Raw genomic sequence first — 14,751 nt, 5'->3', positions numbered from 1 at the left:
CCAAACCCCCCCCGCCCCCGGCCAACTCCTCCTTCGTGCCCCCCCCCCCACACCTTCATCCCCCTCCTTGACCTGCAGGACATCCATCCCTCGGCCGGGGCCAACTACCCCTCCCCACAAACGAGCCCCCACCCGCTGCCATGGACCACCTGCTTTGGTTGGGGGGGGTAGAAAAAGAGGGGGTATCGGCCTGGAGAGGGTCCCCACCCCCGGTGAGCTCCCCAGGTGACTCCTATTCCTGATGTTGGCAGTGGAAGGTTCAGCAGGGGAGGTGTATTAGCTCTGTGGCAGCCCTTAATGGTGGAGAGACAGCGAGCTTTAGAGATAACACCACCCTCCTTCTGATTAAATGCAGATTAAAATGAAAAAAAAAAACCAACCCACCCAAACAGCCCCCCCCCCAAAACCTCAGCACCCTAAGCCACTCTATAGAAATGAGGTGGGAGGGGAAAGGAAGCAGCCCCTGATCCAGAGTGCTCCTTCCAAGTGGGAGCGAGTCCGCAGCACATGCATTCAAGCAGGCGTCATGGGGCTGCTCTCCCTGGACCAGAGCTGATAAAGTGGACGGAGAGCTCAGCCTCCATAGCAATATGCCAACGCTATGGCAACCTAAATCCAGCTCCCTCCTTATCAGCTGCAGTGATTATATAATTGGAGGAACAGTTTTGCATCTGTCTCTTGATGCGGGTTGTCATTACTCCCAGGTGAAAGAGCAACTTCTAAAAGCAAACAGAAAATCAGCCAGGTGGAAGAAAGTTCTGTTCCCTGATAGTGCTCGGGCTGCCATTTATTTACCATCTATTTTTATTTTGTGCAAACAGCACCCGAAAGGTTAAATTGATTAGTAGGCAAGAAAACCTGGTGACAAGGAGATGGGAGCAAACCAATCACGGTGTGGAATGGAGTAATTAAAGCAACCACAGACTCCCACTTAACAAGGTGGAGGTAAAAGAGATGAGTAGAAGGCAAAGCTGTGTCTGTGGTGCTGTTTTGCTCCTTGCTTATAAGAAGAAAGATTGATTTGGAGAAGTGCTTTACTCTTGCATCCTCCTCAGTTGCTGGCAGCAAGGTGAATGTTCCAGATACTACCAATGCGAGACAAATTTTAGATGTCTGCTCTTCAAACGTGAGTGATGTGACTAGGCCTCTGCCAGCAGCTGCTTTCTGCACGTGTCTGCTCTCAGTTAGCCCCTTTTCAGCCTACCTGAACAGCCTTATGCTCAGGAGTCTGGCCAGCAGGGAAGCTGGCGTAATAGTGGCTTATTAAAAATAAATCAAACCTGCTAGAGGCCACTGGCTAGTTTATGACAGTTATGGGGAAGAGGAATTGTGTTTGAAAGCGCTTTGTTGACTTCTTAACTGCTAATTTGGGTAGGTTTGTAATAGACTTGTTTTATGCTTTTGAATGTGATCTTTGTAAGCTGCAAATCTTCCACCCTAAAATTAGAATTTTCATATTTTTTTATTATGGTAGTCTCCTATTGCACAAAGAAAAGGGAACTGATAGTATTTGTTGATGCTGAGATACTTTTCAATGTTTATTTTTGCTCCACAATGGAATCCATTTTTATAAAAATTAATTATTCATTGTTACCATAGAGCATGTGTTTATCTAGAAAATTTTAAAAAGCCGCTTGCTAAACATCAGAAAAAGCTTTCAAAACTAACGACATCACATTTAATGCACACGTGGGACTGGGTGGAATCCTAGATGGGCATCTTTAATACGTTCCCTCATAATATTTTGAAAACTTGCACCCATAATATAAAATGGAAAAATCAGTTTTCAAACCCACGTTTTACAGCCCTCTCAAGGGAGGGAGGGGAATGAGTCAACCTGGCCTCTGGTATCACAAGTTTTGAATCTCGAAGCGGAGTTTAACCATCTAGTTACATTTCTCTGCTTGCGATTCTGGTGTTCGGCGGGGTCTTGCCTAGTGAGATTTGGTGACCAGCTAGGAAATTAAACAAACCTGGTAGTTTTGCTGTGTTTTTTAGTTCCAGGGGTGAGGTGGAGGTGGGAGGGAGAGCGGGGGGGGGTCCCGGTACTGCCTCTCCCAGAAGGTGGCACTACAGGGCTGCGGAGCCTGGAGTCCTGGCCCTGCTCCAGAGGGGTTTGGCAGAAGACACTTCTCGGGCTGCTTCATCCAGCTTTTCAGGAGGAAAGGCCAGGCATAGCACTAATAGATACCTATCTACCCCCGGAATAAAATTCATTAGGATTGAAGAACCCCTGGTAGGTCACTTACTCCATATAGTAACTATCCTCTGAGTGAAAAGCCATTTCTGATACCGTGTCTGAACTACCCTTCCTTCAATTTCATAGAATACCTCTGGGCTTTGTCCTTATTGCATATTTTGAACAGATTTCTACCTGCTGCTTGTAAAAAAGAACCCCCTCGGGTATTTGTCAACCATAATTAGGTCTTCTTGCAACCTCCTTTTCTAACCTGCACATACTCTGTTCTTGAAATCTTTCCCTGTAAGACGCTCTTTTCATAGTCCTTGTATCTTTTGTATCTGTTAAATTAAGAACTAATTAGTATTCCTTTTATTTCTCAGAAGCCTATTGATAGTGAGAGGGTCAAGTCACAAGCATAGTCCCTGATGCATTTTCTGACCTGACCACAAATATTCCCCTTAACTTTGCAGGTATAACTACAGGGATGATTGTGTACACTTCACAGCTGATTTCAGTTGAACGGTTGAAATCTGGCTCATGCTGTGCTACAAGACAAAACCATTGGAGATATGGACTATAATTTATTGGATATTTGCTTTAATTTTCTGCTCTATTTTCAGAGTACCAGTTTTATTTCCTGTATTTTTTTGGGGACAATGCTTTTACACGTAGGAGAAACCGTGCTCTTTCCATGGTGACAAAGTGATCAGATTAGGAAACAGTCTTCATTTTTGAGTGTTTGTATTTGTGTTCTCGTTTTGCTGTAAAGGTTTGTCAGAATAGGCGTTAGTTGTGGTGCATAAAAAATGCCTCTAAGTGGTTTGAAACAGCTTATCTCCAGGATTTTTTGGGGAAAAAAATCTGAATCACTGTTTTAAAATGCAGCACTAAAATTCCAGCCTCCACTGATTCAACAGTAAACATTTGTGTTTATAAAGTATGATCTTCTGCCTCAAGGCACTGGCAACATTCATTAAGTGTTAAGTGTTTAATTCAATATAATATGAAATAGCAGTGTAATACAAAAATATTTATTATAATGCTCTATAACAGTACTTAAATATTCTGCATAAGGCAGTGCACTGCATTTACTTGTGAAAGTTGCCAGCAGAGTCTTCAGAAAAGTATTCAAGTGCTTTCATCCATTTCCTACCCTTAAAAGGAGTATTTAAGTATCCTGCTGAAGGCATGGAATTTAAAGTATATACTTCTGAAAGATTTCCTTTGAAATTATCTTCAGTTGTGGAGACCGATGCGGGTTAGGTCATCCTCAGCGTTCCTGCTGACTGGCTCTTCCTGAAGTTTGTGAGTTCCTGCAGCCATGAGCACGTACACGTACAGACCCAGCTGGCACGCTCCCTGCAACCAAGACACCCTTAGCAACCCACTCTTGGTTGCATCTCCGCTCTGCAATTGAATATGTTTTGGGGGTTACATGTGTGTAATTCACTGCAGCGCATGTGATGCGTCCTTGCCACATGGAGTTCATTTACCCTACCGAGATATTTACTTTGAATTATTTGTCCTCATCTTTTTGTTTTGGTTCCTCAAAACACTTGAATTCAGAGAACGTATCGTGTAACTGCAGCATTACCACATATGCTTAGGTTTGGCTTGCTTGCTTTCAATTTTGTGGAAAATGAGTCTATATCCATGCTTAAAATAGAATTCATCTGAATGGCGATCATTCTAAAACTTACTTTTTGTGTGTGTGTGTGCGAATTGTCATCTTGGTCATTTGACTTGTTAGGAACTGTCTTGTTTAACCCTTTGGGGGAATTAATTCAAGGGCTGGACTCGGTGAAGCTCAGGAACAGCAAATACAGGATCTCTTCTGAGCAAATGTGTTCTCTAAATTTATTGTCTCTCAACCAACATAACAGATGTGACTATGTGCAGTAAAAGTCTCTCTTAAATTATTGAAAACAACAAATCAGATCAACACTGAAGAAAGCTTTTACCAATGGCAGATATATGGCTTACAAAACATAATGTTATTAAATGGTTCAATTGCCTATCTTTTTTTTTTTTTTTAAGACTGTAGACAAGCCCAATATATTTTTTGGGCCAATCATTATCTGAAATGCTGTTTCTTTATTTAGATGGTGGGGCTTAGATGAATATGAGAGAAATGATATTAATTAAAATGTTTATTACTGGATTTCAGCATCATTAATTTTAAGAAAAGAAGACAATATTAAGCATTCAGGGGTATTGGTTACCACTGAATACTTTTCCTTTTGATATAGTTCTTCTATTACTTAACATAAAATTGGCATTTTTTTTTAATTTTTATCAACGGAAGTTTTTAAAAAATGATTATTTACCATTTTTAGATAATTTTTACTTTCTTGGAATAAAAGCATCATTGTGCATTTAAGCTACTTAGGGAAGGATGAGGTGGGGGGAAAAAAAATCCCTCTTTTTTTGTTATGGGAGAGGAAGCTACAGTCAGTCTTCTGTGCAGAGAGCATGGTGATGGGCTTATGGTGCTTCCACCAGAGAAGAGATAGAGTTTTAGGTGGTAGAGTAGTCCTGCTGGCAGCTCTGGAATACAACTGAAATTGTTGGATCAACTGGAATACAGCTGAAATTGTGTGATCACAAGGGCACCTGTTGCTATTTCAAAGTAGTCGTGGGATGAAACAGTGTAATCTATAGTATATACAAGTCTTTGAAAGAGCCCTTGAAATAGTTCTGTCAGTTTCTACAGATAGAAATAACGAGAGTGTTATAAACTTCATTAAGAACTTGAGAAAGATTCAGGGTAGTTCTCTTTCAGCTGGTAGAGTCACAGGTGTATCTGTACTCTGTATAGAGATTTCCAGAACAAAAGGCCTTGCTGAATTTCTCCCAGAAACTTAAATATAACATTAGATATTAGATGGTTTTGATTGTTGAATTTGACAGTACATTGGTGGCGGGGAAAAGCAGAAAAGATTAATATATGTATTGTAGAAGGTGACAGAATTTGATGGAATCACATTTTGTCTTTATTTTGTCATGTTGGCGGTTGTCCAGATACCAAGGTTGAATTATTGTCATCTACATCTGAGAAATTATTAGCGCAGTTCATCTTCAAGAGAAGCTTAGATTGAGGGGAACCCAATGATGATGGCTTTGAAGCTGGTCTGCTCCGTATGTCACCTTCCCAGGCATCTCTCCCAGAAAGGATGTTTCTGGGAGATGCTGCTCTCACTGGTGCGTGTTTCACTGCAAAGAATTGCATTTCTAAGGAGCAGGCATTAAATAAAATCATAATGTGGGATAGAAGGGACCTGCAGAGACCAGTTCAATACCCTGCTCAAAACAGGTCTAATTAGATGAAGTTGCTTAGGGCCACGTCCAGTCAAATCTTGAATTTCTCCGAGGTCAGAGCTTCCACAAACTCACTGGGCAGCCTGTTGCGGTATTTAACTACTCTCGTGGTAAAAACCAACCAACCAAAAAAAAAAATCCCCCCAAACCAACCACATTTTCCCTAGTATCTGCTCTGTATATTTAAATCTGAGATGTAATTTACATATGTCAGCCAATAGCTAAACTGCACCACGTTTCTGTGTTTAATCATGGTAGCCGTTTGTTGAAACTTTGAGATGGACGACTTGAGGGACTTTGCCTCAATGTATCCCACCAGCTTCAGAGTAATTTGCTTGTTTTTTTGGAAATATCATAGTTTATAGGTGAGGTGTGACAGACCTGGAATCTTAATTGCTCTGATAGATACAGTGAGGGGGGTGTTTTCCTGCACTGTGCAAGAAGAGCTTTCATGCAGAGTTGTGGCTGGAGAGGGAGACCGGCACGTATAATGATGAGGTAGTACAAATCTATCAGTTGTTCACTTTAATGTTGCAATACATGTTACATATCAAGCCAATAGACGAATTCTCCTATAATTTACAAACATTTCACTGAATCTAACGACTTACTGTTGGGATATATATACCCACACATAAAATCGCCATGGAATTGATGACTAGAGGGCTTGAATCCAAACAGGATGGGGGGTCCTAACTTTGATTTAGATTCCTTTTTTACTACTGACTAAGGAAAATTAGGAAAACTGTTCATGGATGCTCTATGGGGTGTTAGAAGCTTATACAGGAATGCTAAGACTATGTATCTGTAGAGGACTTCTGCAATTTTCTTTTTTAGTCTGTGTGTGTGTTCCGTTTGGTTGGTTTTTTTTAATCCCAGATATCAAATTCTTAATCGCAATGGCTGCTCAGCAGGCAAAATACTCAGAATCCGTAAAGAGAGACCAGCGAGTTGAATCTCCTTCAACAGCTGGGAGGAGTTATCAGAGTACCAGTTAAAGGCCTGTCCACGGGGAAGGGGAAAGAGGTTATTTAACCTGACACATGTAAGGAAATAAAAGAAATCCACAGGATTGATCGTTCTCCTGAGCTAGGCACCAACAGATTTAGCGCAGTTAAAAGGGAGGGAAAATTTGCATTTTTGCTGAAAGATAGAAGATTAGAATAAGGTAATTTTTAAGGGTGACTGGAGACTTAATGGTTTTCAACCCAGACCCAGAAAGGAGACCAAAAAAATTTGGCTAATCCCATGGGAACTCTCTTTGCATCTTGTACATAAATCTTAAGAGTTAATTGTTTTAAGGAAAATATTGTCTGAGATCCCTCTAACCTTAAAGGATGCTTTACCATATGTTTAAAATATGCTTCTCTAAATGGTATTGTTATTTATCTTAAATTTTTCAGGTTTTCAGCCCGTGATGTGGATGGTTGCCTTTGGGTATTTTGGAAAAAACAATTAAATATGACTGAACATGACATTATAATTACAAAGTAAATATGCTCTAATTGAGTAATTAACTCAACATTTCTTCCTAAAGGCATTGTAGGAACGAATTCATGTTACTGATCAGATTTCAGATTCTTTATTCCAAAGGAGAAAAAAAAAGACTTTTAGTCTTCAACATGGCTGACTTCTTAAGATTCCTCAGTTTTTGAAATTTAGTATGTATTTTGGATACATGAGAGGTTCCTCTAACACTTCTTGTCAGATGAAATAATCTTTTATATCTACAAAAAAGTACCTGTGTCTCTTTGCTTGCAAGTCAGTCCGACTCTGTGAGGTACAAGCTATATTCTGCTTCATGCATTATTGACAAAAAAAATAATTCTGAAATTGAAACTCGTATGATTTAGCTGTTAGTAGTAGAGTCCGTGAGTTTTAGATACAGAAGTGTTACAATAGACTGTGTGAGAAGCAATGGAATCCAGGTGAATTCAGGAATTAAAACTGATGTTTGTTGAAGATAGAGGAAAATTAATTATTGCACTTAAATGCATTACATAGTGTCTTTATGTTGAATTTTATGTTTAATACAGATCAACAAATATCAGGGAGTTAGTTAAGTCTTAAAAGTTAAGACTGCTATGCAATGCCAAGCTTTCATGTGTTTTCTTTCTTATAACTTTCATATAGTTCACAAAAGAACATTTTCCATGCAGACCCCATATATTTAGAAATTTGGATGTAGTTAGGTATGAAGGGATCTGATTTCCTTGGGATGAAGTTAGCATATTGATAGCAGTTAGCAAATTAAGTCAAATAAGCCCAAATGCCATTAAGAAAAGAGAGGAAATCCATAGTATTCATTACTTTCTTGAGTTGTAAACAAATAGACTTGCATGCAGGGAGGAAAGCTTCATTTGTGTGCTGAAATTCCCATATGATACTTAAATCGCCTATTATTGCTGATTTAAAAATTGTATAAATGCACAGAGTGTATTCAGGTGTAATTTAAATTTAAATTGGTGTCTTTAGAGAGAAGTAAAATGCATTTATAGAGTGAAAACTGAAAGTGATCAGGCTTAATTGTGGTCTTTTGTAAGACTGTATTCAGGAGCAACAGGTAGGAGTGAATTACACGAAATTTTTACATCACTTCCACCTAAATTAAATTTGTAAGTAAAAAGCTGGAGAATTGCAGACATCAGTTGGGTTTGGTGCAGGTAGTGTCAAAACTGAATTGTTAAATCAGTGAATGGCTTGAGTGATATCTTTTGTCTGTCACATTCTCACTGGCTTTGGCTCAATCGCACAAATCCTGTGAGTGTGAAAGGTTTGTTAGCAGGTATTTGGAGTGTGTTAGTCCTGTACAGAGTTGTACACTCTCTGCTGAGCTCTGAAACACGTTTCTCTACAGTTTTCTTGGAAAAGAGTTGTTTGTTATTTGTTAAATGTAATGAAGTTTATTGCTTAAATGAGAAATGGGGGAATCCCAAATTCCTGGAAAGTTCTCGAGGGACTTTGTTGATTCTATGTTAATTCTGAATTTTTTTGGATTTACATTATGACCAAAGGAGTTGTAGTTTAATTTTAATTTTGGATTTGAAAGCAAATGCTATAGTGACTGTAGTATAGAGGGTATCTCTTCTCAATTTGGCCATTATAGCAAAAGTCAGAAATACAAGCAGAGTGAAAGATTAAGATGAACATGACTTGAAGGCTTTTATCTGTTTTAAGGCAAAGGGTGTAAAGAAAGATCATAAGAGATGAAAACTTGTGTCCTAATTCTCATGCAGTGATAAAAGCTGTTATGCATGCCAGGAAGTCAGTCAAAAATAACTAGAGGTACTCGCTACTGACAGTTCCTAAAAACAACTAAAGTGTTTTAAAATAAAATAAAAACAAAAAAGATATCAAGCTTCAGAAAATTTGAGCATGGAGCTCTACAGGGGCTTGGCAGAATTTCCAGAGAGGTATCTTAGCGTAGAGTCAAACTTCAACTGCTTTTAAAAGGATTGAATCTTAAAATGTGAATAATTCAACAAAACATTGCAAAAAGTTTTTAATGCTGATAATGCAACTTCTGTTACTTTGTATGAAACATGATGCTCAGACATCTTCCTAAGTGCTTTTAATTTGCCATGTGAGTTGCACAACTTAGAGCTTTTCTGTCAATAGATATGTATTTGACCAGAACATACGTCCTGCTGTCTTAATGCAAAGCTTATATTGAAAGAAGTTTCCATTTGAATTGTATGATACATATGGGTCAGCAGTTTTCTATCTATTTTTCTAGTACTTAGCGTTCTGTTTGAGAACTTTGCTGTTATTTTGTTTTGCCTTGACTTTGCTCTTATTTCACCAGAACATCTTTTTACTTTTATTTTGCGGTATGTATTTTTGAGATTTTGGCTTTTGGGCATTAAGCTGGTTTTTCATGGAGAACATTGGTGCGTGGAATGCAGAGCTGGGGTGGAGTGTTGCTGAGGATGTTGGCATGTGTGCCGTAGGGCCAGAGGATGCACCATTCAGGAGAAATATGGATGGAGAAACCCTATGAGGAATCAATCCTACAAATATCAGAGGGCAGGAAATTTATTCTTATACCATGTATCAGTGGTGTGTTGATACTTCAAAAGGAATGTGATGTCAGCTCATCCAGATGGCTTTTATTACTCGTCTCCCATGTCAGTGTTGAAATACTATTTTCAAATACTATTTAAAGCTAGAATTAGTGTAGAAGATGGAAAGCCCCACTTGTCATCTTAGGTTTTAAACCTCTAGTTCGTGCAGCTAGTTGTTTTAATAACAGTGTCTAAAGTATCTAAACCTGATTCTGCTGCTACAAAACACTGAACAGAGAGATTTAACAGATTGTCAGGTGCTATTTGGGAGATTAATGTAAAGACTAGAGTAGGGACATTTAGAGGATCAGTCTGTGTTTTAATTTATTTCTGTGTTAGGATGTAGACTTCCAGAAAGTCTGTCATACCTCTACAAAGGCTGTATTTCTTTCTTTTTGGAAGACTGGCAAAGAAATGTTTTTGTGAAGTTATCTACTTATGTTCCTATATATTTACATGGTCATTATTCCCATAGTATGAACATCTCCCAGTGTTGAACACTCTGTTGCTCTTCCCAACATGCCCAGTCAATAGGCTTGCAAAATTAATTTTCTTTCTCTCCATTAACTATGTTTTGAGTGTACGGTTATGTGAAGATATTACTCTGGGAGATTCAGGCAAAGATATTAATATGGCATTTAATTTTAATGAGATGAATGTTATGAAATCGTGTGTAGTTACTGATGTCATCAAGCCTGTAACAGACACCGACAGGTCAATACTGGGATGCTCCATCCATCTGGCTGGGTGTAAGCCAGGGAGATCAGCCCCTGCCCTGGTTCTCCTGACCACACAGGCAGGTCTCAATCTTGGGGTATGGTCAGAACAACAGGTTGGTCTGTTGTACTGGTCCAGCTGCGATGGGCAAGTGCAGGGCTCCCAATGGACACCCCCATATCATTGTTGTCCCATGATTTGCACTATACTTTTTTAGTTCTGGTGACTCTCCTTTTCACTGCCTTCATGCCAGCCTTCTCTGTCCAGTCTTCTCCAGAATAAATAACCCACCCTTAGTTATTCTTTTTTTTTTTCGCCCACTGGTCCCAGCTTTTCTACCCAAATTTGGTGGTTCTGATACTGGTACTCGGTAATCCTGGCCTTATTTGGCATTCCTGACACTGTTATCTGGGCACTGTTGGCCTCGCAATACTCCCCAACAGGACTCCAGCACTTTCTTTAACCGAAGTATGGTCGTCTCTGACTCAAGTCCCTCTTAAAGGTGTGTGAAATCTGGCCATTCCTCACAGTGGTGCCTGTAACTCTTGTCAACTTCACACTTTGGTGTTACATCTAGTAATTTCTCATGTCATATCCAGTAGTTTTCCATGTCGTGTTCAGTTACCCAGACCAGGACTGAGTCATCTGCATGCAACCCTAATACCAAGCATTCCGAGTAGTCTTAGCTTTGGCAAGTGAGTGCTGTATATTAATAAGTAAAGAGGATTCTCTTCTTTGTACTTACAATCTTTCCCTGGTGATCAGCAGTTTTATTGTTAGGAGTTGTAATGGTCAAAGAAGGAGGCTAATATCTTAGGTAACTGGAAACAAATCATCAGGCAGATTTGGTCAGAGATCCACAGGTTTAAGAGGAGTCAACGCAGAGGTCTTGGTGTGAACTTTGAACCTGATAATTTATTAAGGATTGTGTGGTTTTGCTTTTGAGCATAAGTTGCAGACATAAAGTGTGCTTCTCTTGAATGTAGGTGTTACCATGACCAAATGTGAATCTGACAGAAAAGGAGACTGCTGTCTGGTCACGGGGGACAGCACATGGTAGCATGTGGAGTACACACAGTGAACTTGGTGCTAATGGATATAAGAGGAATTATGCTCCCTTTTCCTCCCAACTCTGCACGTACATATCAGTAAGCACTACCAGGGCTCGAATAGCAACCTAGACAGAGAGGCATTTCTGGTTTTATCTGCTATCCTTCCAGTGTGTGTGTGATGGGACATTTTTATTTTTGTTTTCAAATGGTTGGAAAAAAATAATCTGTGCTCTGGAACCATTAGAATGTCTCAGAGATGTCTACAGTTGCCTGGTGCCTATACAGCTACGTGTGTGTGTGTGTGTATATATATATATATAGGCAAAAGTATAATTTGCTTAGTGGATAAGAATGAATAAGTGACCATGACTGGAAGGATCTAGCTGTGTTATGAAAGACTTGGAAAGAAATAGAAGGGCATGAAATAAGAGAGAAATGGTCTGTGTTTTTCAGGTTGTCATTCTTCATATAGTAAAATTAATCATTTGGATCATTTGGCATAGATTTCATTTTACTTCACTGTAGGTGCTCAAATTGTCTAGTTGGAGCTAATCATCTAGAGTTCATGGGTAGTCAGTGGAGAGGAAGGTAGCCATGGCCACAAAACATTATGGATATCTAAAATAGGGGGGTGGACTGCTTTTTTGGAGGTACTTAGCTATGCCTTGGTTGTATAGATAAAGGTTTGATGACGAAGACTAAATGTCAGATTTTAGATTGCTAGAACTAGTTAAATAAATTCCATGTTCTGCATGTGTGCTGATTTCTAATTTTGGTTCTCAACAACAAAAGTGTAGTGTGAAGATAGGAGTTATGTACCTGTAGTAAGTTTTTAGTAAGTCACCTGTCTTTCAGGTGACCTGTGTGAATGCAAATAGATTAAAGGTGTAACTACTGCCTGAATGCATGCCATTAAATAACAGACTGTTAAAGAAAACTGTAACTCATGAAAAATCCCTGATGGAAATTCAGGGAAGCTGCTTCTTGAGGGGTATCCCTCTGTCCAGCTGGGGTGAGAACAATTAATTTTTCCCAAAACTATATTTAGGAGGGGAGAATATTGTGAATGCCAAATAGGTAGCTTCAGGAAGGGGGTAGGACTTTCCAGGCAGCGTCAGAGAGGGATGGCAAGCGTGCCAGAAGACACGGCATCAGAGAAACCGTGCTGTAATCAGTTCAATCTGCTTCTCCTAGCTAGAGAGTGTGGTTAACCAGGCTGGCTGGAATGTACAAAATTTACAAGGGAAAATTAATAGTTAGGTAATAGCAATGTGGAGAGAGTTCTCTGTAGTAACTCTTTGGTTTGTGTGTTTTGTGCTTTTGGGTGAATAAATGCAGCATGCCCAATTTTGAAAATCCCACTTTTGAATCATTGCAGACTTATACAGTAACAGGATCCCAAAGAGAAGACAATTTGAGGTGCAAAATTAATTTAGTCTTTTTAACTTGGCAACTTTGCCCAACTTTGGATATGTTGGCAAAAAACCTTTTGCCTGCCAGAGCCTGGAGTACCAGATGAAGTGTGCCGGGTCTGTGATTTAAACAAGAGGGAGAGCCCTTGTCCCTCCAGGATGCAGCCAGAGGAGGAATAGAGAGGTATTTCATTCTGTTGACATCAGGAGAAAAGGTTAACCCTTCTCAGTAGGGCAGGTTTTTATTGTTGTAAATAAAGTTTGACACAATTTCTGTATATCTCTATACTATATTATCTCAAAGAACATGTATCTTTTTGATTTTTCTTCCTCTCACTGCCACAATCTGGGATATGAATGAAGTCTTTATGCATCATCCTATTACCTCTTTTTCCAGAATTTATAGCCTATTCTATCATATTGTCCTTTGCATAAGCTACATAGTGACTGAAAACCTGCCGTGCCTTCGAAGAAAGGCTGTGCTGCCTCGGCTACGATATGTGAAACAACTATTGTAGCTTCCCAAAGACCATCAACCAGAAATTCTACTCACAGAAATTGTCATCTATCACGGGGTAAACCATTTCAAAGCAGTACTTGCCCTTCTTGAAATAAACTCATTCTTGTGAGGTGTTTATAAAATAATTGAGCTTTGAAAGTAGGAAGTAAGGGGAGTTTTCGATGAATAATAATTTTTTTTTAAAAAAAAAGGTAGTATTTCCCATGAGTGGTTTCCACTTTAAAATTTCTATAGAAATCACAAACATATGCTATGCCTCTATGGGAAGCTATTCTATAATTTTGCATAGGGTTGTCTATGATGATTTCTGTCATCATTTCACCATTTGCTTTTGAATGCTCTTTTACTGCCTGTGCCTGGTAATGATACAGTGACTCAAAACTTGAGACAAGAGAATGTTTCAGGAAATGTATAGATTTAAGTGGGAGTAATTTACTTAAAATAACATAACTGTTTTTGTAACACTACTTTTCTGATTAAGCCATTGTGCTGCAAATAACTTGAAATAAGGACGACAATGGGGATTCCCAGTCTATGTGTGAAAATGTTGCATTTACCCCACCACAGGCCTCAATATGTTGTAAAGGATACCATTTTACAGAAAAATTTCCAATTGATGTATTTCAAATAGCAACATAATAGCTTTGTGTTTCTTACTGTTCTTGGGCTGTCTGTGGATAACAGATTTTTGAGGACATCTGCTAAACTGAGGGGTCTCACCCAGCAGTTTCTGAATCCTTTCATTTGAGAACTGACAGGGACATTAGAAAAATACCCAACCCCAACCTGAGGAGGCAAAGTGGAAGTGACCCCTGACATTTCACAGTTAAGTTTTCCACTGGTTTTTAGCCATGTATACCTTATTAGACATCTGAGTTTGCTCAGCTACAACTACCAAATATTTAATCTCATAGAGGCTTTTGCAGTTAGTCCAGGCCATGCAATGTCAAAAGTCTTTTGCATGCTGATAAATTCTGATCAATTTTTTTTTAACTCTCTCCTTATAGAAGACTAAATTATTGCAACATCTCATTTTAAGATCTTATGCACTCTACATTCTCTTGTACCTCTTTTTTTCTCTGTTCTTTATACTATTTTATTATTCTTTTTGAGGTGTGGATTCCAGAACCGGGGCCTGCGATGTTGTGTTCCATAGTAATGCTCTGTACTGACGCACTACCTGGGCTTTTAGGATAGGACATGTAGGTTGAAACTCATTGAGGTCCATGTTGTCTGTGTGTCAGTTCACTCTGACCGTTAGAGCCAGCCATCTGGTTCTCAGGACAAAGCAGCTCAGTGATGGAAGAGGAACTAACTTGTATGTACGGTCTGCTTCCAAACAGGGAGGGCACAATACTGATGCCAAGCTCCAGAGGTAATGATGGAATGAGAGCTGCCTACTCCTTGTAGATAAACTGGATGGTTTTTGGTTTTGTTTTTTTTGTTAAGGGTTTTGTTGTTGTTGTTTTGGGTTGGGTTTTTGTTT

General features: G+C 39.2%; 1 protein-coding gene across 13 annotated transcripts in view; it reads left to right on the top strand.

Annotated features, from left to right (window-relative positions):
* Nucleotides 1-14,751, top strand: part of CACNA1C (calcium channel, voltage-dependent, L type, alpha 1C subunit) — a 504,338-nt gene that overhangs the window by 50,101 nt on the left and 439,486 nt on the right. The window lies entirely within an intron of this gene.

Source organism: Calidris pugnax, unplaced genomic scaffold (genome assembly GCF_001431845.1).
Source record: "Calidris pugnax isolate Ruff unplaced genomic scaffold, ASM143184v1 scaffold1, whole genome shotgun sequence".
Lineage (NCBI taxonomy): Eukaryota > Metazoa > Chordata > Aves > Charadriiformes > Scolopacidae > Calidris > Calidris pugnax.
The sequence above is the reverse complement of the archived record's forward strand: the minus strand, read 5'-3'. Positions and strand labels throughout refer to the sequence as shown.